The sequence below is a fragment of the Monodelphis domestica genome, chromosome 2 (genome assembly GCF_027887165.1).
Source record: "Monodelphis domestica isolate mMonDom1 chromosome 2, mMonDom1.pri, whole genome shotgun sequence".
Classification (NCBI taxonomy): domain Eukaryota; kingdom Metazoa; phylum Chordata; class Mammalia; order Didelphimorphia; family Didelphidae; genus Monodelphis; species Monodelphis domestica.
In genome coordinates, this window is record NC_077228.1 from 515,659,529 (window position 1) to 515,685,696 (window position 26,168).

Below are 26,168 nucleotides of genomic sequence, written 5' to 3' on the forward strand. Positions count from 1 at the left end.
GGCACAGGGAAAAGGGACTCTCTGCCAACTCCCATCCTTCTCTTCACTCCCCAAAATGACAAGGGAAGAACAAGAACTGGGCTGGAATAGTGAAGGGAATATTGAGGCTCAAGTGGACATCTGTCAGAAAGACCTGGACTGGGCGATGACTTTGAATTTCTTTTGCTTCATGTCCTGGCATTGCATGGACCTGGTGACTTGGTACATCTGTGCCTTTTAAAAAAGACTTCTACTTTCTGTTATAGAACTGATATGAGTATTGATTCCAAGGTAGTAAGTAGGAAGGGCTAGGCAATTGGGGGTCAAGTGACTTGCCACGGATCACACAGCTAGGCAGTGTGTGAGGCCATATTTGAACCCAGCTCCTTGTCTGTGCCTTCTTGCCTTGGAGGCTCAATTTGGCTGTATCTATTATGGTCAAGGAGTAGAAGTGATGTTCGGTAAGACTAGTCAGCCAACCATGAATGTATTTCATTGGATCACTGGAACAGAAATCTGAGGGGGAAGTCATCTAGTCCAATCTCCTGATTTTTACAGATTAAAAAGAGAGAGAAAGAGAGAGACCCATAGTAGGGAACTGACTTGCCCAAGGTCCTATAGACTGTAAGAAGGAGAGCTGGAGTGGATCTGAGACCTGTGGCTCCAAATTCAGAGCTCTTTCTATTGTGCCCCTCTTCACTCTTCCCATGCCCTTACTACTCAACTGAGGGGGAACTTCTTGCCACCTACCCTGAGGGAAAATGGTGGTCCTTACCTGGGCGCAATGATGTGAGCCCCAAATATTTCAGTCTAAGGGAGAGGGAGGAGGGGGAATACTCCTCACCCAGCCCCTATCCATCAGAACCTTCTTGGCCACCAATTACACTGGTGTCGTCATTTTTTGTCTGTGTCTAATCTTACTCCCTCCCAAACACATTTAGCAAATAGCCAAAGGTTGTGCTAATATCCTCAGACCAGGAACAAGTATTAACAAGGCATTATTAAGAGTGTGTTTACACTTTTATCAACGAAAAATATCTGTTTGCTTTAAACTGAGGTCTCCCTGGTCTATCCCAGTCAATAAGAGATAAGGTACTTGTCAATAAGAGGCAGTGTGTTTGCACTTCACGAGTAAGTAGGAATGCCATAGGTCTCAGATTGCTTCTCCAGAAGCCACAGTTTATAACAAAATGATTACGCTTCCCAATAGGGCTGCCAATCGGGTCTTATTTAATTAATTTGGGCATTATTCCAACTTGGTTTTTGGTCCTGGCACACTCTCTCCTCCTCCCTGTTGTCCACCTCTACCCTTCCCCAGTCACCACTTCCCTCTGCACGTTGTCATCTATTAGAATATAAGCATCTTGAGGGCAGGAACTATTTTGCTCTTTGTCTTTTTGTCTAAAAATCTGGCAAAGTGTCCAGCACATAGAAGATGCTTGAGAAATGCTTTTTATTCACTCAAAATTCTCCCCCTGCCACCCATTTCTGCTCCTCAGGTCACAGATTGCCAAAGGGGGTGGAGAAGAAAGCCAGGTCATTGTGACACAATAAGGAAATGTATTAAGTACCTACTAGACGCTGGACACTATGAGGCAGCATTTGTCTGACATAGTAAGTCACTTAACCATTCAGTGCCTATAGAAAACTGTCTTAAGGCCGTAAATAGACTTTCATCATCGGGCTGGTCTTTGTATCAGTGAAATCTCCGGTCCAGTCCCTGCCCTATCCTATGCCCTAAATCATGGAAGTAGGCGATGACCATAGAGTGCCGTGATACTGCCGGGGATTCTGCTTTATGATATTCTTTGGTTCTTGGAATAAATGAGCTTGGATGGTGGGAAATAGTGAAGAGATTGTGGGATTTAAGAGTCAGGAGTCTTGGGTTTGAATTCAGGCTCTGGCATTGATTAGCTGAATGATTCTGAACAAGTCACTCAAAATTCCCAAGCTTCATTTTCCTTATCTGCAAATCAGGATAGTTTGGAGTTACTTTATGAAGGACTTCAAGTTTGAAATAGAAGATAATTAAAGTGATGGATCACTTGGAAGGCAGTAGAGAGAATAGTGGTAGGGGCATGAATGGGCTATGTATGGCAGATTAGCCAACAAATTATGTTGGATCCAAAGTGGTGTTAAAAATGGCAAGAGATGGGGAGGAGAAAAGGAAGTGGGGTGATCAGGAGGTATAAAGAATAACATGAATAAATCAAGTGTTCCCCTGCTATCCACATAAGATCAGGAGATTTAAGGGGAAAGTCCCTAGCATGTTGAGTGAAATCCCATGGAGGACATGGACAAGTCTTGGACAGGAAGAAGCTCTTGGGAACATGGGGACAGGCTGTGTTCTTGAAGGAACTGCTACATGGATATTGAACTAAGTAAAAGAAAAATAAGAGAGAACCATTCAGTAAGGGATGACAGACTGAAGGCAAAACTCTTTAGCAATTCTTTTTCCATTGTTAGTGTTATTTAAAAGATTGTGGATGTACCAAGCAATAGAAAAAGGATAAACTTTGCCCTGATTTTCCAAAAAAGAGAAGAGAATGGACTCTTCAAGCTCTAAGCCATGAGCCTGACAGATTCCTGGGGAAATTTTCAACCATATTTTTAAAGGGATAATTAGTAACCATTTAGAAAAGGAAGCAGCGATCACGAGCCAGCATGGTCCATTAAGAAGTGGTGGGGCTAGTTTAACCTTATTGCCTCTCTGGGCAGGGCTACTAAGTAATCTGATCAGGGCAATGCTATAGATATAGTTGACCTAGATTTTAGCAAAGTATTCAATAAAGTACTGGATGTGGAATCGAGAAAACATGAGTTAAAATTCGGTCCCTTTCACTTTTAAATGTGTGACCCTAGGCAACTCTCATAACCTCTTCTCACCTTGTTTTCCTAATTTCTAAAATGAGAATAACTCAATGACCTTCGATGCCCCCTTTGGCTCTAAATCTATAATACTATGATTCTAATTTTCTTATGCCATCGCTCTGAGAAAGATGGAAAGATGTGGTTAGATAGATGTGGTCTAGATCAGTGGTATCTAATCTCAAATCAAAAACAGAACCATTTAGCCATCACTAAAGTTCCTTGTGGACTGCATATTGTTTTAGTTTTAAAATGTAATGTTATTTATTTTTATTTATTTTTAAAAATATTTTTTGAATAAATTTTAATCTAAGCCCCACTTTAGAATGTTGAAGGCTGAGCCACATTGTTTTGTGTTTAAGTTCCGGTCTAGACCCACAGAATATGGAAATTGGTTGAAAGAACAGTCCTATGGATTCAATGTCTATTTGAGAAGATGTCTTTAGTGGAAGACTTAAAGAACCTATTTTTGCTCAGCTCTGTCATGTTTAAAAATTCTCTTGCTGACTTGGTTAAAGATATAGATGGCATGTTTAGTGAATCTAAAGATTACACATATCAGAACTGTTGTAATCAACTCCAATTTGGTTCTTTTGCCTCATTTCCCCCATTCCAATCCATCTTTCACACATCTGCCAAAGGGATTTTCTAAAGTTTAGGTCTAAACATATCATCTCACTCCTTCCCTCCCTCAATAAACTCTAGTGGCTCCCTATTATCTCTTAGGTAAAATAGAAATTCCTCTTTTACTTTTTTAAAAACTGAACTCTTTCTCTACCTTATTAGTCTTCTTGCACATTACTCTCTTCCATGGTCTAGTCATATTGGCTTACTTGCTGTTCTCTGGACATGAGGCACTATATCTCCTCTCTCTGGTTTTTCCATGGCTGTTCTTCATACCTGGAACACTCTCACTCCTCAGTACTTCCTCTTGGAATCCCTGGTTTCCTTTAAAACTCAGCTCAAGTACCATCTTGTGCCTAAGACTTGTTGTGGTCCTTGTAGGTATGCATAACTTCACTTCTAGAGTTATTTTGTATCCTATATACACCTACAGCCATATCTATTGCCTCCTCTTTTAGAATGTAAGCTTTCTGAGGGCAGGGAGTATTTTATTTTTATCTTTGTAGCCTTGTTACCTAGCCCCATGCCTGGCACAGAGTTTATAACTAATCAGTGTTTGTCGATTGAAAGTTTCCAGGAGTAAGGAAGCATTTGTCACTATCCTCGGTTCTGATCAGGTCCTGGGGTGAGCTCTAGCACGTCAATTTAGGGAGGACATTAACATGTCCAAAGAAAAGCAACCAAGAGAGTGAAAGGCCTTGAGTTATGTCAAATGAGAATCAAATCCAATCATGTTAAGGGGGATGTGAAATTTCACTTTAAGTATTCGAAAGGCTGCCAAGTAGACTTGTTCATCTTTGCTCTAAAGGAGCAATGGGTGGAAGTTTCAATTGAGCTAGCTCAGACAGTGATGGCTTCCTTCTCTTAGGGTTCTTTAAGCAGAGGTTGGATGACCCTTGGTATGCCCCAAATGTAACTCTTTCTTAGGCAGGGATTGGATTATTGGCACTGAGATCCCATCTGATGCCGAAGTTCTGGGATTTCTTTGTGATTCTGAGAACAAAAATATTTCTTGACCCAAATACAAAAAAGGCTGATTAAAGGCTACCAGGCAGCTATCAATGAATTCAGATGAACAAGATCTAGTACTGCCAACAGTGAGTTCAGATCAACAAGCCTGGAACCTAGATTACTGAAAAACCTTAAGCATATAATTCCTGAGGGTCTGCCAGTGATCTGTGAAAATCATGGATAGTGGGATACATGCCGAAACATGGAAGATGGGCCAATGTTCTGATTTTTACACATGGGAAGAGGGAGGAATCCTTCATCTATAGGCTAGTGAGCTTGATAATGATTTGTAGGAAAATCCTAGAGCATATTAATATGTTTTAGATGATTAGCTTGCTCTAGGGATGGTTTGGGGGCACTAAGGGAAACTGATCAAGGAGGTCCAACATGGAATCCACAAGAAGTCAGATCATATTCCCTCTCTCTCTCTCTCTCTCTCTCTCTTTCTCTCTCTCTCTCTCTCTCTCTCTCTCTCTTCCTCTCTCTCTCTCTCTCTTTCTCTCTCTCTCTCTCTCTCTCTCTTTCTCTCTCTCTCTCTCTCTCTTTCTCTCTCTCTCTCTCTCTCTCTCTCTCTCTCTCTCTCTCTCTCTCTCTCTCTCTCTCTCTCTCTCTCTCTTCCTCTCTCTCTATCTCCCTCCCTTTCTCTGTCTCTGTTTCTGTCTCTCTCCCTATACACACACACACATTCTCTCATTCTCTCCATCTATTAGAGGGATTAAATATGCTGTTAGATTTGGGAATGCTGGAGACAACATTGATGTCTTTTGCTGAAACTCAAAGGTGATTTTGAAGAATTATATGGGTTGTCCACCATGGAAAGCAATTAGCCCTTTAATTGGATATATTCAAAGAAAGATGATATGACTTCTAGAATCATAGATTTGGAACTAGCAGGGACCTTAGAAGCCATCTGGTCTAACTCCTTCTTTTACAGATGAAGAATTTGAGGCCTATAGGGGCTAAGTGACTTGCCCAATACCATACAAGTAGTACATGGGAGAGTCATTGTGACTCTTAAATCCTCTTCACTCCTTACAGCAGTGTGGCTCAGGTACCTATGGAGTTAGGACAGCTATTTTATGTGAAGAAATGGGGTCTCAGATACAGGTGATTAATTTTCTACCACTGAAATCAAAGTCAGGGAGAAGCCAATGAACTTGATACTAGAAACTCCTTGGCTGAATTAGAATAGTATAGATATAAGGTGGTGGGGGGGCTGGTCCAGAAAAGGATTGGGGCAGATGGAAAGTTACAACAGGTAGGAGATATCTGTGGCTAAGGAGAAGACAGATTATTAGTCATAGAAAGACATAGCTAGAAAAATACAAGAGGTTTTCTCTAAACCACAATACAGAATTATATTTGGATTTCAGCAGGGCATCTGACAAAGTCTCAGGATACACTTGTGAGCAAGAGTAGAGATAGGAGAATGAGGCAGATTTGCAATTTTTAGACACAGATGCAAAGAGAAGTGATTACTGCATCTACATTAACTAAGAGGAGGACCACATTTTAGTCAACAACTTTTGGAGGACAGAAGTAGCATGCTTAGGAAATTTATAAATTAAAATAAGTTTATAGGGAATAAATAACATTCTGAATGAGTGGTCCTAAACAGGGTTATAACAAACTGATTTGGGAGAAGGAAAGTTAAAAGAAATAAATGCAAAGTCCTTCATCAAGGTTCAAAAAATAAATTGCATAAGTACAAGGTGAGGGGGGACAGCAAAGAATAGTGGATAAGGAGCAGCTTTAAAATTAGGTACACTTGAGTCTAAATTCTGCCTCTTCCCCATGTTGATTGTATGACACTAAGCAAGTCCCTTACTATCTTAGTACTGTAAGGAATTAAATTGACGGGTTTGACTAAATATATGAGAATTTTAAGATAATATGGTGGTCATCAATTTTAAAATTAATACAGCCCACGTCAAAATGACTTTCAGTAGCTTTATTTACAAAGAGATAGAATGAGTGAAAGTAGAGAAATGTGAAAGAGGGTAGAGCAAGAAGTCTAGCTTATCACCCTAAATGTTGCTCCAGTCCCAGCTCAACCTATGCAGGGCTCGTTAATCCCTTAACCAGAGGACTTGGTGGTGAATTAAGCAAAGATTCAACCCATGCTGCCTCCTCCAAGAAGGGGAGGCCTCACCAGAACTAATCTCTCCAGAAGACCAGAAAGGAAGGTCAGCTTTTCACTCACCAGGAGAAGATCCAAGGGAGAAGATCCAGAAGCAGTGTTACCAGAAGCAGTTCAAGAGCCTGAGTCCCAGTCCAAGCTCCTTCAACCCCAAAATTCAGGACAAAGATCCCTTGCACAGGAAGTTTATCATCTTTTATAGTCCTTTTATTTATATCACTTCCTGTCCCATCCTCCACTTTATAGGGACAAATTGCAGTCTTTAAATTTGCTTAGCACTGCCTTGGGGTGGTCAGTCACTATTGAGTTGTCACCCACTTTAGCAAGTGGCTTTCAAACCTCCCCTACTTAGTGTTAAGTAGGGGTGTCTACACTTTTGGTTGATTAAATTTAAAAGCAGGCAGGGTGAGAGTCAATCCCATCTTCACAGAACCTCATTTGAATTGATAGATAGAATTCCTTCTCTAGGCTTTTCCCTATACCTGATAATGTCATGGGTTCACTAGATCCCTCCTTATTTTCCTTCTTTCCTCAAGGTGCCTATACAAAATTTCGTGGGAAAAAAGATGTTGCTTTTGGTGCCCTGTAAGCCCCGAATGAGCCAGCAATAGTCAAAAAGGCAAATACACTAATAGATGCATAGTGTCTAAAAGTTCTGTAGAAGTCATTCCAAATGTCTGATGCTTAATATGGCATCACAGGAAGCTAATTCTTTATTCTCGGGCTATGCTATCAGAGCGCAGGCTAGCATCCCAAGGTTAGACTCTGCTCTTTTAGGACAAGCATAGCTAAGCACAAAGAGGCTTCTCTCCAGATGGTTGGTTCTTAAATGATTACAGACCCTTTGACTCTGGCCATAGTAGGACAAAATATACTAAAATAAATGAAAAAAAGGGACAGTTCTGTGACATATACTTGGGCTTCTATAGTGATAGTGGTGGAATGGAACAAAGGAACAGCAGATACTACGAGACAAAGAGGTTTCAAACCATCTGAAAACACTAGCATCCATTGGTACTCTAAATGTTAGATCAATGACTAATGAAATGGTATAGTAGTAGAGGAAATGAATTGTGCCACTCTGAAGCTATCACCATGAAATGAATTGGAAGACCAAAAGAAGTTGCTACTAAAGGGAAAAGTGAATGAAGAGATCGATTACATACCCCAAAAGTGCCAAGAAACATCACTACATGGGAGTGCTTGATCATCTGCATTTGCAATGTTCATGTTGAACATAAGCAAATAGATGACCACAAAGTTAAGTGCACCCACAAAAAGAAAGCCATTGTACAAAGACCTCAATAAGGTTCTTCACACTAAGTGAACACATCCTTTGCTTGACATGAACAACTTCAATGAAAAAATGTATTGGAAAATGAAACAAGAGAGAAACAAAAGAGGATAAAAGTTTGTAAAGAACCCATACTTCCATATGCCATTGGATTTATTATTATCATAATTATTATTAACTGGCATTTATTTAGTGATTTAATGTTTGCAAAATATTTTGCATATTTCATGTCAGTCTTACAATAGCCCTCTGAAGTAAGTGCTATCCTTAGCTCCATTTTACTGAGAAAAAATTGAGGCTAAGAGCAGTTAAGTGACTTGTCCAGGGTCACACACACAGCTCTGTCTGAGGCAGGATTCAAACTTAAGACTTTATCACTCCAAGTTCAACACATCTAGGCCATCTAGCTGGTACACATTTAGAGTTAGAAGAGCCTTCATTGTACACTAAAATTATTGATGTTTATAAAGTGTATTAAAGTTTACAAAGTATTTTTATACTTTAGCTCATTTGAACCTCACTGCATCTCTGTGAGGTAAGTACTATGGGAATTATAGTAATATACCCTTTTTATAGATGGGGAAACTGAGGCTCATAGAAGTAAAAGTGTTTGGCTATGATTACCTAGCTAATCATTGCCAGAGATAAGATTTAAATTCAAGATTCTTGACTTATTTTAGCACAGGATTCATCATTTTACCTCTGCCTCTGTTCAGCTTCCTCATTTTACAAACATGTCTGACATGAGGTCCAAAAACATAAAATTGCTTGTTCACTTTTACACAGTGAGAGGGTCAAAAGGTGTTAAACATGATGATCACTGAGAAGCAACATAGGAAATGAGAATAGGCAGGAAAAGACCACTTATTGATAAAGAAGTCATTTCAGAGTAAGATGGTTGTGTTGAATTTGATCATCTATTGGTTAAAACAAAAATCAAGGTTAATACCAAAATAGAGAAATGATAATATGAAAAGATATACTATGTACATTATAATTACAATCTTTCCAACTTGACCTATTCAAACAGTTGACTCAAAAATTAGGAAATTGATAAAGGTAAAGACATTGTTTATAAAGTCCAGAAAAGTGCCCAAAGCAAGAAACACTTATTATTTTTTTTTGTCAGGCCAAGAGATCTGGTCATCAAAGACAACAAAATCTTATGGAGGAGTATTGTGGGAGATTACTAGCATAGTGTTTCACAATGCCCCTGAAATGGTTAAAAGAAGAAATGTTTTTTTATAGTTTTACAGAAGTTTTCTGGAACACTGAGAGATTGAGCAAGTTTCCTGTGGTCACATGGCCAGTATGTGTCAGAAGCTTTAGAGGCAGGATTTGAACTTGAGATTTCCTTGGAGGCTAGCTCTTTATTTATTAGGCCACAAATTTTGACAAAAATATAACAGGCAGGTTTTGGTAAATAATATCCTAAAGCAAACCAAATCTCATAATCACACAAGTGATCTAAAAAACACACAATATCAGATTATGCAATGTTTATTATTAGTCAATTTTAAATTTTAATCATTTAATTAATAATTAACAATAATTTAATTATTAATAAGTTTTTTAAACTTTAAAACCATTTTCTTCTGTCTTAGTATCAATTTTAAGACAGAAGAGTGACAATGGCTAGGCAACTAGGATTAAGCGATTTGCCCAGGGTTACACAGCTAAGAATATTAATTGATTTTTAAAAAATTGACTTGAGAGGTAAACACAGACTTAGAAATCTCTTCTAACAAAATATCCCTCATGTGTTCTATCTTCTTCTCTTTCTTCCTTCCATTCAAACAGGGGTGCGAATGAGAAGTGTCATGAAATCATTAGGAACTGTATGAGCAGTAGAGAATGTGAGGGACAAGAAATGGAGAGCCCAAGTCCTTGTACTGGTACCCACAACATGTTAAAAAATCTTCAGTGAGAACCTGAGCATTTGGGGCCAATACTTTTGGAGATTTTAGGTGGGACATCACTTGATGATGGTGGCACACATTGGATGGTCTATGATTCTCATCATTATTGGAAATAACAGCAATCTTGAGATTGTTAATCCAGCCGAGTCTTAAAGCAGTATCCAGAATAAGGGAAGGGATTGGCTTACTACCCTCTGCTCTTATCAAACCCCTTCTAGAGTATGAGATTCATTTCTGGGTATCACTAGAGACAACATTGTCTAATGTAGTCAGTCAGCCTTGAAGCCAGGAAGGTCTGTGTTTGAGTCTTACCCCTGACACATAGTGACTGTGTGACCTTGGGCAACTCACTGAACCTCTTCATGGTCTACAACAGTCTCTCTAAGACCACAAGTTTCAGAGAAGGGACTGATCTGCATTGGGAGAAGGTGTTTTTTCACCTCTGAGTTCTCTCTACCAATGAAATCATGTGTGGTCTGTAGCCTAATTGCATGTCCTGTTAGAGCAAGGGCAGAATAGGATGGCCAGAATGATGAGGAGTCCAGCCATTATGTCATGGAAAGATTGGTTGGAGAAACTGGAATTAGGATCATAAAAGGTAATACAGCCAGAAGGGGTTTTAGAGACCATCAAGTCCAGTCCTTCTGTCTTAGAGATGACAAAACTGAGACACAGTTAACTGAAGGTAAGTAATCTCTGCAGCATCACACAGGTACTCTAGGGTGATATTTAAGCACAGTCTCCCTGACTCCACTGCCAGTGTCTTAGCTATTATCTACCAGTGTTTTTCACTAAATGCAATGTCCTAGCCAGACACTGAACCCAGGTTGCAAGAATGGGAAGATTCCATAATAGTTCTATACTAGAAATGAAGCTATAGAGAAAAGCTTGGCTTCTAGAGGACATTTATTGGGTGTCATGATACATATCTTTAAGTATTTGAAGGTTGCTGTATGGAAGATGATTTAGTCTTGTTCTTGTCCCCAGTGGGCAGAACTAGGAACCATGGGTGAAAGTGACCCAGAGGTAGATTTCAGTTCTTTTTATGGAAAAATTTCCTAAAGATTAAAGCTACACAGAAGAAGTGGATTCATTCAGTAGGTACAACAATGGAAGAAGCTAAATCTTATGAACTATTATAATTATTTGTCATTGCTGTTGTTTAGATATATCTGACTCTTTGTGACCCATTTTGGGGGTTTTATTAGTAAAGATACTGGAATGGTTCACAATTTCCTTTTTTAGCTCATTTGACAGATGAGGAAATTGAGGCAAACAAGTTTAAGTGACTTGCCCACAATCATATAGTTAGGAACTGTCTGAGGCCAGATTTGAACTCGGGAAGATGAGTCTTTCTGAATCCAGGTCCCACATTCTATCCACTGTGCCATCTAGTTGCCCAATGATAATTAGTAATATTATTATTGCTATCTGTTAGGGCTATTATGATTCTGTTCAAATATAGGCTATTTCAGATGATCTCTGTGGTTCCATGCTTCTCCAAGATGAAATTGACATCGGAAAGAACACGATGTTTGGAAGCAGAGGACCCAGGTTCAAATTCTACTTATGTTACTATCTATGTAATTTTGAGATAGGTCACTTAACATTTTTGGGCCTCAGATTCCTCATCTGCGAAATAAAGGAGTAGCTTTTGATGGCCTTTAAAATTGCTTTTAGTTCTAAATCGATAATTCCATGAATCTGTAATCAGAAGGAGTGGCAATAAACATTTATATACATTCACAAACAGATATCTATCTGTCCATCCTATCTATCTATCTATCTATCTATCTATCTATCTATCTATCTATCTATCTATCTATCTATCTGTCTGTCTGTCTGTCTGTCTGTCTAGCTGTCTGTCTGTCTATCTATCTACCTCTCTCTCTCTCTCTCTGTCTGTCTATCCTATTTATCTATATTTACTGTGTGCAGGACACCACACTAAGAGGGCATCACACATGATCTCCACTGTCAATGAGCTCTCTCTCTCTCTCTCTCTCTCTCTCTCTCTCTCTCTCTCTCTCTCTCTCTCTCTCTCTCTCTCTCTCTCTCTCTCTCATCACTGACACAATGCCATAATACCAATGAATAAATACCAGTGAAATTCAGGGGAAAGATGTTCAGATTCCATTCCATTCCCTGTTCCAGCCATTAGTTGGCAAACACTTAGATCCTATGCTCCCCCTTTCAGCTACTGCCATCCAGAGGACAGGTGGTATTCAGATCTGGTGAGACTGAAATCTCAGGATAAACCTCACAATTCTGTGCCCAGTGGGTTAGGGACATGACCTGTTTTATTTTAATCACAGGAACCAGAGGCATCTGAGCCTGGGGCTGAGAGAAGGGATACAGGGAATGGAGAGGGGGGAGGAAGAGAGTCCAGGGAAAGAACAACAGTGGGGTCTCAGGAGAGTCTTTTACAATTTTGATGAGATGATTGTTTTTCTCGAACTTTGATAACTCAATGAATAGGAAGAGACTTTGGGGGCTCTCTAGGTCAACTCCCTTTTTAAAATTATAAAATGCCTTTATTTTAATTCTATACAACATTTACTACATACACCTCAACATCTTGATAAACTTTGGTTGTATTTAATGATTTTGTAACAGCTATAAAAACCACATAACATGTCCAAATAAATGGCAATGCCATTTGTATATGAATACACTGATTTTAATATTAAAAAACATTTTAAAAGAAGACTTCATTATGCAGCAAACACACAGGGGCAACTCCAGTACGTGCCAGTAAAATTGGAGTGCTAGGGGCATCAATTCCCTTATTTTTAAAAGGAGGAAACAGACCCCAGGAGCTGAGTGACTTTTCCAAAATCACTCATATAGTAAGTGAGCCAAGAGAAAGGGGATCAAGTAGTATGTAGCTCTGGTCCAAAGACCCTCTTGAAGTCTTGGTATTTGCCTGATCCACAGGGAGGGATAATTTTCTTTCTCAGAAACAAAAACCAGACAAATAAAAATTAAAACCCCAAACCAACTCCAAACCTGGATATACTGTGTTTCCTCTGTGACTTCTGGGACTAGGTGGGAAAGCCACAGGTGTGGGATACTAGGAAAGGGTAACTAGAGATTGTTTTTCATGCTAACAGCAGGCTATTGGGTTGTCCCTAAGAAAAACAAGTGAGGGCCATTTAGCAGGGCAGTGGAGAGTGCCTGGTCTAGAGCAGGAAGAACTGAGTTTAAATATGGCTTCAGAAGGCTTGCTAGCTGTGTAACCCTGGACAAATAAGTTAATCCTGTTTGCCTCAGTTTCCTCATCTGGAAGATGAGTCAGAGATACTCCAGTATCTTTGCCAAGAAAACCCCAAAAGGTGTGACCAAGAGTCAGATTGATCTGAACAATAAGAAAACAAGTAATTTTGGAGAAGGGTGCTTCTGAGTGGTTGTTGTTGAGTCCTTTCAGCCCTGTCTGGCTCTTTGTGACCCCATTTGACCACTGGAGTGGTTTTCCATTTCCTTCTCCAGCACATTTGACAGAGGAGGAAACTGAGGCAAACAGGATGAAGTGATTTGTCTGGGATCACACAACTAGTAAGTGTCTGAGGCTAGATTTGAACTCTGGACTTCTCCACTCCAGGCCAGGTACACTCCACATTGACACCTTCCTGTCCTCTTAGGATTGTAGCAGTGCCTATTTGGGGGTTGCCCTGGAGAGGTCTTGGAGATTTCCAGTCTCTTACTTCAGATCCAGGAATCTCAGGTCAGAACTGTCCCCTAACCCAATGCATTCTTTATTAAGGTCCCAGTGGGAGGGAAGGTGAGGAAGACCCTATTGCTACCAGGAAGAGTGGAGATCTGGAGAAAAGGTGCCATTGCTGCTAGGCCTCCCTCTTGGGGGTGCCAGAGTCGGGCAGCCAGGATCCTCCTCCCCTTTGCCTGTATGGGTTTGCATGTGTGTATTTACCAGCCAGAGGGAGAAGGGGGCCGGGGATGAAGGAGTTACAGCCCTGGGCTTTGGTGTAAGGTGTCCAATGCGAAGGAACAGCAGTTTGCAGGAGTTAACGTGGGCAGCTTCTCTGGGTAGGGAAGGGAGGAGAACCGTCTGCCAAGCTCCTGCTCCTCGTGTGTGTCTGTGTGTGTGTGTCTGTGTGTGTGCACGGGCGCGTTTCTGCCCGGCTCTGTCTGTGCGCACAGGTTGCGTTGAGCTGCCTGGAAACCGTGGGAGCCATTAGAGGAAAGGGTGCGGTGGGCATCCCAAGAGAAGCCAGCGCCTGGGCGGAGGAGGGGGGCATGAACCCCAGCCACTGACGTGGGCCGAGGGGTGGGGGGAGATGGAGTGAATCTTCCCCTGGGGCCGCGGGGCACCGCCGGGGAGGGGCCAGGGGCTGCCCGGAGTTTGTGGGGCGCTCAGGTCCGGCGGGGCTGCAGGCACTGGGGGCGAGGGTGGTGGGCGCTGAGGGGAGGCCGCGAGCAGCGCACATGGACTGAGACCGTGCTGCCCACCGCTTCGGGCTCGGCTCCGTTCGGGAGAAGGAGAGGGAGAGCCAGAGAGAGTGAGAGAGGGAGAGCCGCGGAGAACGAGAGAGCCAGAGAAACCCGAGCAGAGGGGAGGGCCCGAAGAGGGGTCAGCCACATTCACAGACAGGCACATAGACAGACCCCCACAGGCAAGGCTCGGGAGCACCAGGCGCCCGGCTTGGCTGCCAAGCTGAGGGGGGGGGGGGGGGGGTGAGGTTTAGAGAGAGAGAGAGGGAGGGAAAGAGGAGAGGAGAGAGGAGGGAGCACGGGAGGGAGAGCGAGAGAGCGAGAGAGAAAATTGTCTTTATTTTGGGAGGGACCAAGAGGGTGCCTGGCAGAGCCGGGGAAGGGGAGGGGGGTGGGGGGATGCGAGCGCAAGGACGCGGCTGCAGGCTGGCTGCGCGAGGTGTGAGTGTGAGTGTGAGTGTGTGTGTGTGAGTGAGTGTGTGAGTGTGTGTGTGCGTGCGCGCTCGTGTGCCGGCTCGGCACCTCCATTCATCGCCGCCCCCTCCCCTGCCGTCCCCTCCCCCGCCGGCCTCCGCTCTTGGCTGCGAGCGAGAGAGCGAGCGGAGGCGCCTCCGGACCCACCGACCAACAGACCGACCGACAGACCAACGGACTGACGGAGCCCGGGAGCCAGCGGGGCAGCGGCGGCGGCGGCGGCCCCGGGCGGGCTAGAGGTGAGTGCCGCCTCCCACCCCCGCACCCCCTCTTGCTTTCCTGCTCCCCTGCGCCCGCGCCCCAGGGGATAGCTCTGGCTTCCACCCCTGCCCCTAGCCCCGACCCCTGCCCCCTGACTCCTGCCCCTTCTAATGCCCAGGCTGCGGGGCGGGGACTCTCGGGGGCCTTGGCCCGGCGTGCTTTCGAGCCGCTGGGGACCTGTTGGCATTGGTGATGCTTGGGACTGGGGCAGGGGCTGGGGCTAGGGCAAGGAGAGCAGTTGGAGCCACCTCTAGTGCCCCTACCTCCTCCCCGTGCCTGGCACCAATGCTGGGGACCTGCGGGGGGGGGGGATGTCATTGCTGCTGCCCGTATCCCTTTCCGTCTCCCAGGTAGGGGCGCGCTTTGGGCTCCGGAGGCGCGGGTCGTCGAACCCCGAGTCCGTCTGTCCGTCCGTCAGTGAGTCAGTCAATCCTCCTGGAGCAGCACCCCGGCATCGGCTTTCTCAGTCTGGTTCCTCGCGGCTCTGGCTGTGGCCGCCTGCTGCTGGGCTGCACTCCCTGGCTCCGGGGGCGGGCAGCTGGAAGCTGGCTTAGCTTGGGAAGGGATCCGTGCAGACCTAGAGAGAGAACAGCGGCAGAGGCAAACAGGTATCATGGGAGCAGGGCTGAGGTCAGGTAAGGCTGGTTGGAGAAGGCGGAAGGAGGGAGAATTCCCTCCAACCACCGGTTGGTCTGAGTGCCCTTCCCAGCTCTCTCTTCCCATCCTGGGGAAGATAGTAGCTTATGCGGCCCCTGCCCCAAGGGAGCCAGAAGCAGGGGATAAGGGGGAGGCCCTCGGAGCCCCCTGGGGTGACTACCCAGGATGCCAGAGCTGGGACAATTCCTGACTAGAGCTGAGGGTAGGCAAAAGACCTCTTGAGTAGGTATGGAATGGGCACGGGGTGGGCAATAGCACTTTGCCATGCCCAGCTCAACCCAGACCATAGCTTCTCCCAGGAAAGAACTTCCCTTCCCAGGTGCCCAAGGGCCCTGAGAGACACCAAGCATGTAGGTCTGCCTGTCCTCTGCAGGGCTGGTTGCAGAGAGTGGAAAAGACTAAGGCACGCTGGAACAGATGATGGCACCTAATCCATACAGCTAGAGGGGGCTGCTGCCCCCTCCTCCCCCATTTCCCCATTATTCTTTCTTGGTTGGATCAATGCAAAAGGGAAGCATCTTCCCTGATGCTCACCCATAGGAGTAGCTAGCTCCCCATATTGATTTTTTTCCAACAGGTCCACGTGTACACTAAAATCCTGGGAGGACCTCCAGGCCCTCGGGACAGTTTTTAGCCTGGGTCAGGTCCGGAAAGGTGGACGTTCTGAGTCAGGTGAAGTCACAGCTCACTCCCTAGTGCTCTTTGGAGATCACCCTAGTGACTGAATCCTCCTCACTCTCAGAGTCAGGGTGGTAGAGTGGACGCCTTCAGTTTGGGGGGGCAAGGGGGTGTCGTGTTGGGCCCACGCCCATCAGATCCCATTGGGACTAAGAGAAGCCGAGTCTGGACCTTGGCTCGAGCAGGGTACAAATGGGCTACCCAGAACGGAAATCCGCATTCCACTAATGCCATTGGCTATGAATGTAGGCTCAGGTGGGTTTGCACGCACCGGCCTGGCCAGGGGGCTTATCCTAAACATGTGTGTGCAAATGTAAACACTCATCTATAATAAGGGTTTCCGCGTCCTGCTTTGTTTCTTGCCAACATTCAGCTCAGCAGATGAAATATTATTTTTCAATCCAAGCCTTTGGAGCCATGTAAAAAGCTCAAGTCGGTTAGTATGGAATTTTCTTACCGGTAAAGCCCAAGACGTGTATAATAAGTTGAGAAGCCCGTGTAAGCAGCCTGCCTTCCTAAGGCGCTTGTCTGTCTGTTTTCCTCCCTTCTCTGGTGGCAGGGAGGGATGGAGGGCAAAGGAGAGCCAGGGCTGGGTTGGGGAGTGTGACTTTTTCTGAGGGCTCCACATTGTTTTTGTCTTGGGCTGAATAGATTCCTCAGCAGCAATGAGCCTTCTTTTCCTAAGAGCTTCCTCTACTGCTCCCAGCGTACGTGAGGGCAGGAATTGAGTGGGTGCTTCAGAGTGTACTCAGGTTGGGAGGTCTGTCGCCAGCAGTTCCAGCCTCTAGTGGTTGTGTCACCTTTCTTGAGGACACTCCAAGTTCCTCATGGTCACTGCTGCCTACGAGAGGGCTACTGGGCGGATGCCGGGAACAGCTGGGCACCACGGGGCACGCTTGTGGACCAGAACCAAAGAAGAGAGAGGAATAAAAGAAGGGAGAAAAGTTTCTTGGGAAATCCAGTTTGTGGGTCGTTTTGCTGGAGGACCATCAGATCCGTGCAGGGCAGAACTTCCAAAATGTCACCTTTGTCTGAACTCGGAAAGTAATCATTGCCATCATAAGGCCTCCGTGGAGGACGCAATGCGAACAGCAGTCTTCTTTATCATGTGTGTGACTGGATATAATCTAGGTCAGCTGGTTGTGTGAAGGGAATGCTGGACGAAACTTGATGGAGTCAGAGGGGGGGAAGGAGGTGGGGAGAATGACAAGGCACTGGAGCCCTCCCTTTGAAGACAGGCCCCATTGTCTCTGGGGGGAGGGGGCTTGGGTATTCACCAGGTCTCACATCTGGCAACTTGTCTGATGGAACGAATGGACTTGGGGCACAGGGGATGGACTCTTTCTTCTTACCTGCGAAGCACGTGACAGTGGGCTCATTGGCACACTCCAGAGACTTGGATCTCTTCCCCACTCTGATCCCCCTGTGACACGTTCATTGGAAACCACAGGATTAAATAAATTCCTCAAACTCTCCTAGACAGTACAATGTAGTGTAAAGAGGGCTATACTTCAAAGCCCGAAGTTATTTGTTCAAATCTCAGCCCTGACTTTGTGTGATTTGGGGCAAGCCATTTATACACGGTGGGCCTCAGTTTTCTCATCTGTAAAATGAAAGAGATGGATTAGATGGCCCTGAGATTCCTTCTGGCTCCAAATCTATGATTTGTGATTATTAACCTCAGAGGAGACCTCAGATCATTCCATCCCACCTCTTCCTTTTACAGATGAAGAAACAGAGGAAGGAACCTTCAAGGTCCCAAAGCTAGTTGGTGATAGAGGTGGGCCTAAAGACCCAGATGTCCTTATTTCTACACATTAGTGTAGAAGGAGCACTGGGATTGGGCTCCAAGGATTTCAGTTTGATTTCTGGCTCCATTGCTTATTACCTTAGCATAGTCTTCTGGCACACAGTAAGGACTTAATATATGCTCTCTTTCTGTCTCTGACTATTTCTGACTCTGTCTCTGTTTCTCTCCCTTCTTCCCTTCCTTTCCCCCTTCCTTGCTCCCTCTCCCTCTCCTTCACCACCCTCTCTTTCTCTTTCCTTCTCCCTTCCCCCCCTCTTTCTGTCTCTTCTTTCTCCACCACCCTCTCTCTCTCTCTCTTTCCCTCTCCCTCTCCCCTTTCCTCCTTTCTGTCTCTATCACTGTCTCTCTCTCCCTCTCCCTCTCTTTCTCTACCACCCTCTCTCTTTCTTTTTCCCTCTCCCTCTCCCTTTTCCTCCCTCTTTCTGTCTCTATCACTGTCTCTCTCTCCCTCTCCCTCTCTTTCTCTACCACCCTCTCTCTTTCTTTTTCCCTCTCCCTCTCCCTTTTCCTACCTCTTTCTGTCTTTATCACTGTCTCTCCCTCTTTTTCTCCACCACCCTCTCTCTTTCTCTTTCCCTCTCCCTCTCCTTTTTCCTCCCTCTTTCTGTCTCTATCACTGTCTTTCTCTCTCCCTCTCCCCTTTCTCTTCTTCCCTCCCTCCTTCTCTCTGTGCCCTTATGCTTCTCCATCTCTGTTTCTGTCTCCATCTAGCTGATCATTCATATTTGACAGTCTTCCTGACTATGTATTTATCAGTGTAACCTTGGCTAGCTCAGCCCACTTTTCCAGGACTCAGTTTTCTTCTCTAGAATCAGGGTGTAGGGTCAGAAGAGATGATCTCTGAGATTCTTTATACCTCTGAAATCTGTCCTGGTGTAAGACTGACCCCAGGTCTGGTAAGACTGAGGAAATCTCTGGGGATTTCTTCCTCCTTTCTCTCTCTCTACCTTTCTTCCCCTCGGATGTGGGCTGGATGGCATTTTCATGGTTCACTCTGTGCTCAAAGCTTCTGAGGGGATGATGGATGGCAGAACAGACCCATTCCTTACTGTCACTGCTGAGAACTTCTCCTACCAGCTCCTACCCCAAAACTGCTTGGGCACCACCAGCCTGTGGGTGTCGATACAGCAGCCAGACCTCTCTCTGCTCCTTCATTCTGATGATGTCTGAAGAAGCCCCCGTGGAACCTGTCAGAAGTCACTTGAAATCTCTGCTGTGAAGGCTTTCCTGAATACGTCATGATTGGAGGACGATCTACATGAAGGTAACTGCGGTTACTCTCCTGCATTCCTGCTGGCCTTGCCCAGGGAACATAGACCCACTTAAGAGGTCTAGTCGGGACCAAGTAGAGACGCCGGGCATTCTCTTGGCAGTAGTTACCGGCCATCCTGCAAGACAAAGGAAACCCATTCGTCCTTGGCCAGGAGTTTCAGATGGGGTCTACTTTAATTGGACTTTGTAGGCTATCTCGTGGCCCTGGAAGACTTGGAACCTTTGAAACACCTTCCTACGTGGCGTCGGCACTATCTTAGTTCAATAAAATGAATTGGTTTTTCCCCTTAAGAAGAGAAGGTGATAGAGAAGAAAAACCATTGATGATGTAGGTTGTTCTTTCTTTCAAGGTCACGCAGCAGTGGGAACCTTGACTTACTGCAGGGGTTCATAGTCTTTCTGTGTGTCAAGCTGGTGAAGCCCTTCGTAGAATCAGATTTTTAAAGCATAGAATAAAACACATAGAATTGCAGAGGAAATGAATTATATAGAAATACAGTGATCAAAAGTATAGTTTTTTTTTTTAAATCCTCACCTTCTGTCTTGGAGTCAATACTGTATATTGGCTCCAAGGCAGAAGAGGGGTAAGGGCTAGGCAATGGGGGTCAAGTGACTTGCCCAGGGTCACACAGCTCAGAAGTGTCTGAGGTCAGATTTGAACCCAGGATCTCCCGTCTCTAGGCTGGACTCTCCATCCACTGGGCTACCCAGCTGCCCCCAAAAGTATAGTTTTAAAAATGAACTCTTAGACGCCAGGTTAAGACCCCTCTTGAACAATTCCTGATGCTGCATGATTTGGGGCAAGTCATTTACATTCTCTGGACTTTTTTTTTTCTTTTTAAATTCTTACTTTTTGTTTTAGTGTTAATTCTAAGACAGAAGGTGGCAAGGGCTGGACAATTGAGCTTAAATGACTTTCTAGGAAGCATCTGAAGTCAGATTTGAACCCAGGTTCTCCTGGCCCTAGGCTTGGTACTCAAGTTTGTTCTCTTGGGAAATCAGGGCAGCATTGTAAAATAGTGATTTGATCATTAGGGTTAAAGTCAGGAAAAGCCACTTTTTAGTGAGTTAATACTCACCGAATGACTGTGGGTGATCACCTATCCTTGCTGGGCCTCAGTTGCTTCATCAGTACCATGAGATAGTTATAGTCAATGACCTCTGAAGTCCCTTTCAATACTCTGATCCTATGAAGCAGATGGGCATCAGGTCTAACTTCCTCTCTTTTGCACAGATATCTCTCAATGGGGAATAAAGATGAAAATCAAAGAGAGACACAAAAGCCATCTCTCTAACCACTTTATTGCCAGAAATTAGGATGCTAATAACCATTTTTGAGTGGGGAAGACAGACCACACATTAAGCAGCTTGAAATGATCATGTCCCAGACTCTATTGACTCTTGAAACATTCTCACCTTCAAATCATTCTCTAACACAAGGGTTCTTCACTGGGAATCCATGGATAGATGTCAGGGTGTCTTTGAGCTTGGATGGGGACAAAAATTCCATCTTTATTTCACTATAATTGGCTTCCTTTGTTTTCCTACGCATTTTACTTTATGCATGTAAAACTACGATTCTGAGAAGGGGTCCCAGAGACTTTAGCAGCCTGTCAAAGGGCGCATAACACAGCAGAACTCAAGAATCTCTACTCTAAAGAGAAACTGCTTTTTTGCAGCTTTGGGATCAACTCAGTCTTTTTTTTTTTTCTTCCTGGGCTCTAATTGCTGAGGAATATAAAAACATCACAAAGCCAGGAGAAAGAATGGCGCCTACTTGATATTCAGGAGACTCCTTGCAAACTTAATGTATACGTCCAACCCACAGAATAATTAAATTTTCATTAAAGGACCATCTCTGCACACGCACATTGAAAAATTCCTGCTCTGGTATGCCAGTGTGGCTCCAAACATTTAGTTGAGATTATAGAGAACTTTGCGCTCTTTCCCTGGCCCCAGCTCCCTCCCTCGGTGTGAAATGCAGTGTTTGTGGGTGAGTGCAAGGCAGCCAACTCTGCCATGATGATCTGCCCCAGAGATGATTTGAGGTAAACAGGGAAATAAAACTAGTTAAATGGAGTCTCTGTTGGCATCATCCATGTGTTCTGGGGGGAGGGGGTTGCAAAAGTAGCATTTCATTTGTATGGTCAAGGATGGGATTGCAAATTGGCCTGCTTTTGTTGCAATGAGGGTAGTAGCTCCAATGACTTTGGAATCAGAGAACCAGGGTTCATTCAGATCTTTAGAGCAAATCTTGTGGTCTCTTAGGGTCCCCATTTCTTCATCTATAAAATTAGGGCATTGAGCAAGATAGCTACTGAGGTCCCATCCATTTCTGGAGACATGATCCTAGTTCCCTTGGGTCTCTGTTTCTCTGTAAAATGAGAGGGTTGGATTGGATGGCTTCTGAGGTCTCATCTATCCCTGGAGACAGGATCCTACCTCCCTTGGGTCTCCGTTTCCTCATCTATAAAATGGAAGGGTTGGATTGGATGGCTTCTGAGGTCTCATCTATCCCTGGAGACAGGATCCTACCTCCCTTGGGTCTCCGTTTCCTCATCTGTAAAATGGGAGGGTTGAATTGGATGGCTTCTGAGGTCTCATCTATCCCTGGAGACAGGATCCTACCTCCTTTGGGTCTCTGTTTCCTCATCTGTAAAATGGGAGGGTTGAATTGGATGGCTTCTGAGGTCTCATCTATCCCTGGAGACAGGATCCTACCTCCCTTGGGTCTCTGTTTCCTCATCTGTAAAATGGGAGGGTTGGATTGGATGGCTTCTGAGGTCTCATCTATCCCTGGAGACAGGATCCTACCTCCCTTGGGTCTCCGTTTCCTCATCTGTAAAATGGGAGGGTTGAATTGGATGGCTTCTGAGGTCTCATCTATCCCTGGAGACAGGATCCTACCTCCCTTGGGTCTCTGTTTCCTCATCTGTAAAATGGGAGGGTTGAATTGGATGGCTTCTGAGGTCTCATCCATCCCTGGAGACATGCTCCTAGTTCCCTTGGGTTTAAGACTTCTCATCTACCAAATAGGAGAGTTAGATAACTTCTAAACTTCCTTAAAGTTCTAGATCAAGTATTCTGTGAACCTATGAAAAAAAGCTGGTATTTATCCATCCATCCATCCATCCATCCATCCATCCATCCATCCATCCATGTATCTGTCCATCGGTTTATAGGTCAGGGCCTGTGATTTCATCAGTGTGCAGAGCTTCCTCTTCTCATGCACATATGAAACACACTGGTGTTCTGTGGGCTAGGACAGTTGCCTAGGGCACTGAGGGTTTGTGACTTGAAAGGCCTTGGAGAGCAGGAAGACCTTGGTTCAGAGCCTTGCCTTTGATGTCTAGAAGCTACGTGGCCTTGGGAAAGAGGCTTACTTGTTCTCTGTGAACCTTAGTTTCCTCATCCATAAAATGAGAGGGTTGGACTGCTGGCCTCCAAGGTCCATTCTAGCTCTGGAATCTATGATCCTGCAGTTGGCTGAGGGTCACACAGATAGTATGTGGCAGAGAAAGGACTTGCACCCGGGTCTTCTTGACTCCAAGGCATGAATTCTCTCCATTGCTTGCCTCTTTGAACTTAGGGTGCTTTTAAGGTTTGCAGAACACTTCAAGCAGCATTTCTGTGGGGTTTCCTAATAACCCTCTGAGGCATGACTATTATTCTCATTTTACAGATGTCAAAACCCAGACTCAGTGGGGAAGGGAACTGCCTATAGCTACATAGCTGATCAGTGTCAGAGATGGGATTGGAATCTTCTAGTCCAGCTCTCTTTCTGCCCATTAGGAAATGCTGCCCTGCCTGCTCTGAAAGCTTCAACTGTCACCAATTCCAGGTTAATGTAACCGAACTGAGTGGGACTGAAAGCTTGTTTCTAGATGTAGCAGATTAAATTATGATTTTAATTAAGGGAATTTTATCCTGATAAAGAAAAGGATTAGAATATGCTTAGGAAGAGTGGAATCATAAATGTCACAAATAAGAAAAATGTTGCCAAGAAAATGCCAGGGGCCATGATGATCTTGCCCATGCTCTCCTCCTCCCCCATTTTACAGAGGGGAAAACTGAGAGCTGACATGCCCAAAGTCACAGGTAGAGAAAGCAGCCTGGTCAGGGCCTAGGACAAAGGACTCCCAGCTCTCAGCCACCCTGCACTCCTCATACAGTTCCTGAAAGGTGGATGATTTAGTCTAGTAACCCAAGAACTGGCGTGGTTCTCTGAGCCAGATGAAATGTGGGTGGGTTTTACACTGTCCTTTCATTCATCCCATAAAGCGTAATCTATGTTTATATCCTGATAATGGGCCTAATTGCAGTATATACATTTTTATAGCATGGTAAAGAAAATCTCAAACATCTGTACTGCACATTGATGCTGAGGCCAAGCCTCCAGCCTTCCTGCTCCCTGTCCTGGAAACTGCTCTCTTTACCATTTAATCTGGAGCTCAAGTCTGCGATTCATATGCTTTAGTTTAGAAAGTTTCCCCCGTACCATTAAAAAAAATTGTATGCACTCCCTCTAGCTCCAACCTCCTGTCTTGGGAAGGATGTGTAGAAAAGGCTTGGAATGGGGCAGCTGGGTGGCTCAGTAGATAGACAGCCAGGCTTGGGGATGAGAGGTCCTGGCTTCAAATCTGGTCTCAGATACCTCCTAACTGTGTGACCCTGGGCAGGTCTCTTGACCCCAGTCACCTCGCTCTTACTACTCTTCTGCCTTGGAACCAATACTTAGTATTGATTCTAAGACAGAAGAGAAGAGTTTTTATTTGAAAAAAAAAAAAAAGACCTGGGATCTTTGGACAAAAGCAATTTGGTAGAATGGAAATATTGAGCCAAAAGACCTAGGTTCAAATTCTAGGTCTGCTGCTTAATTCTTCTGTTGTTCCTGTTCAGTCTTTTTTCAGTCATGTCATGTCTGACTCTTTGTAACCCCATTTGGGGTCTTCTTGGCAGAGATTCTGGAATCGTTTGCCATTTTTTCCCCCTCTAGCTCATATTCTAGATAAGGAAACGGAGGCAAACAGGGTAAAGTGACTTGCCCAGGGTCACACAACTATTTAAATGTCTCAGGGCTGATTTAAACTCAGAAAGATGAGTTTTCCTGACTCTAGACCTGCTGCCACCTAACTGCCTCAAATACCTTTGGGACCCCGAGATAATTATTTATTCTTTTTGGGTCTCAGGTTTCCTCATCTCTAAAAGGAAGGAGGGACTGGAGCAGGCATTTCCCAATATTCTGTGTCCTAAGATGTCATACAGCTTCAATATTCTATGTTTTAAGATCTTTTATGGATTTTGGCCATCTAAGATCTCAATTCTCTTCCGTCTCTGATAGTCCATGTTCTGAGGTCTCTTCTGGCTCCTACATTCCATGTTCTAAGGACCTTCTGATCTCCCCCATTCTTTGTTCTGTGGGCCTTAAAGTTCTGATCTTCGGTGACCTCAAGCCCCTTCCAGCACTGACATTCTGGCTTCTAAGACCTTTTCTAGCTCTGACATTGAGTTCTCATGTCCTTTCCATCCCCAGCATTCTTGGTTCTAAGATCCTTCCAGCTCTGACGCTCTGGGTTCTAAGGTTCCTCTCTGCTCCAAGTCAATGATCCTATAAATACATCTTTTTTGCATCTTTTTTTGATGAGATTAGGGAAACTTGCCTTGGGTTTGGGCATTTTTGGGAGCTCTTTATAACAATGATAAAACTGTAAAAGTGATTGGGAATATTTATATAGCACAGTATGTTACACAATGCTTTTACTTCATCCTCACCAAAGTCCTAAGAGGTAGGTAGCATAGATGTTATTGTTTCCTCTTTACATATGAGGAATATAAAGGACAGAGAAGGTTAAGGGACTTCTCTGACATCATACATCTAGCAAAGGTAGTTAGAGGATTCGAATCCAGGTCTTTTGACTCAGAACCCAGACAGCTTTCCACTACCAGCACAAGGACAGGTTAACCCCTTCCTACACCCCCCAGATGTCTGGCCTCTCCCTTTGGAAGGTAGCAGGCTTTGGTAAGGCCTATATGGCAGATGGCCCTGTACTTACCAAGGCCTCTCGTCCTCCTTGTTCTGCCAGAAGCAAGCGGCACAGGTCCCGCTGGAGCTGAGTTGTTTACGGAGCTTGGGCAGATTAAAGTACTGCTGGCATCAGGCCGCTCTCTTACATTATCTTTAAATAAATACTGAAATAAAAATAAGAGCGCTATAATTCATGCCACCCAAAGAGATAAATGCTGGTCTGCAGCAGGAAATGATCATTTTAAAAGCTTGGGACGGGAGCTGCCGGGAGCCCTCCAAAGGGTAGGATGGTGATGGGGAGAAATTACATAATTAAAAAAGGGGGGGGGGGTAAATTTGGAAGAGAATACTGTCAATGGTTTCTCGCTCAGAGATCTTATTGTTAGCCCCCAAATTATTACTTATGATGTAGGCTGACTCATAGTTTTGCACAAATTCTTCCCTGAAATCTGCTAGGGAGGGGACCTGGAGCCAGCAGCCATGGCTGACATTTAGCAAGGACTTGTATGACCCCTCTGGTTTGGGCCCTAGGCCTGGGATACTCTTCCTCCTTGCCTGGGCCTCGTAGAATCCCGAGCTTTCTTCAAGACTCAGCTTGGTGATACTTCCTGAAGGAAGCGCTTCCTAATTCCCCCTTCCAAACTTATTGATTTCCACTTCCCCTGGAAATTACTTTCTATTTACTTTATATCTGTGCCCATTATGTG

The 26,168-nt window shown here is 44.5% G+C and overlaps 1 protein-coding gene across 2 annotated transcripts in view; it reads left to right on the forward strand.

Moving 5' to 3' along the window:
* Nucleotides 1-26,168, forward strand: part of CALN1 (calneuron 1) — a 529,462-nt gene that overhangs the window by 78,845 nt on the left and 424,449 nt on the right. The window contains exon 1 of one of the 2 annotated variants that reach the window (XM_007485689.3): nucleotides 14,596-14,997. The exons of the other annotated variant lie outside the window; for it this stretch is intronic. The gene's annotated coding sequence lies outside the window, so the exon portion shown is untranslated. Of the gene's footprint in view, nucleotides 1-14,595; nucleotides 14,998-26,168 lie in introns of those variants that run through there. 2 annotated transcript variants of the gene reach the window in all.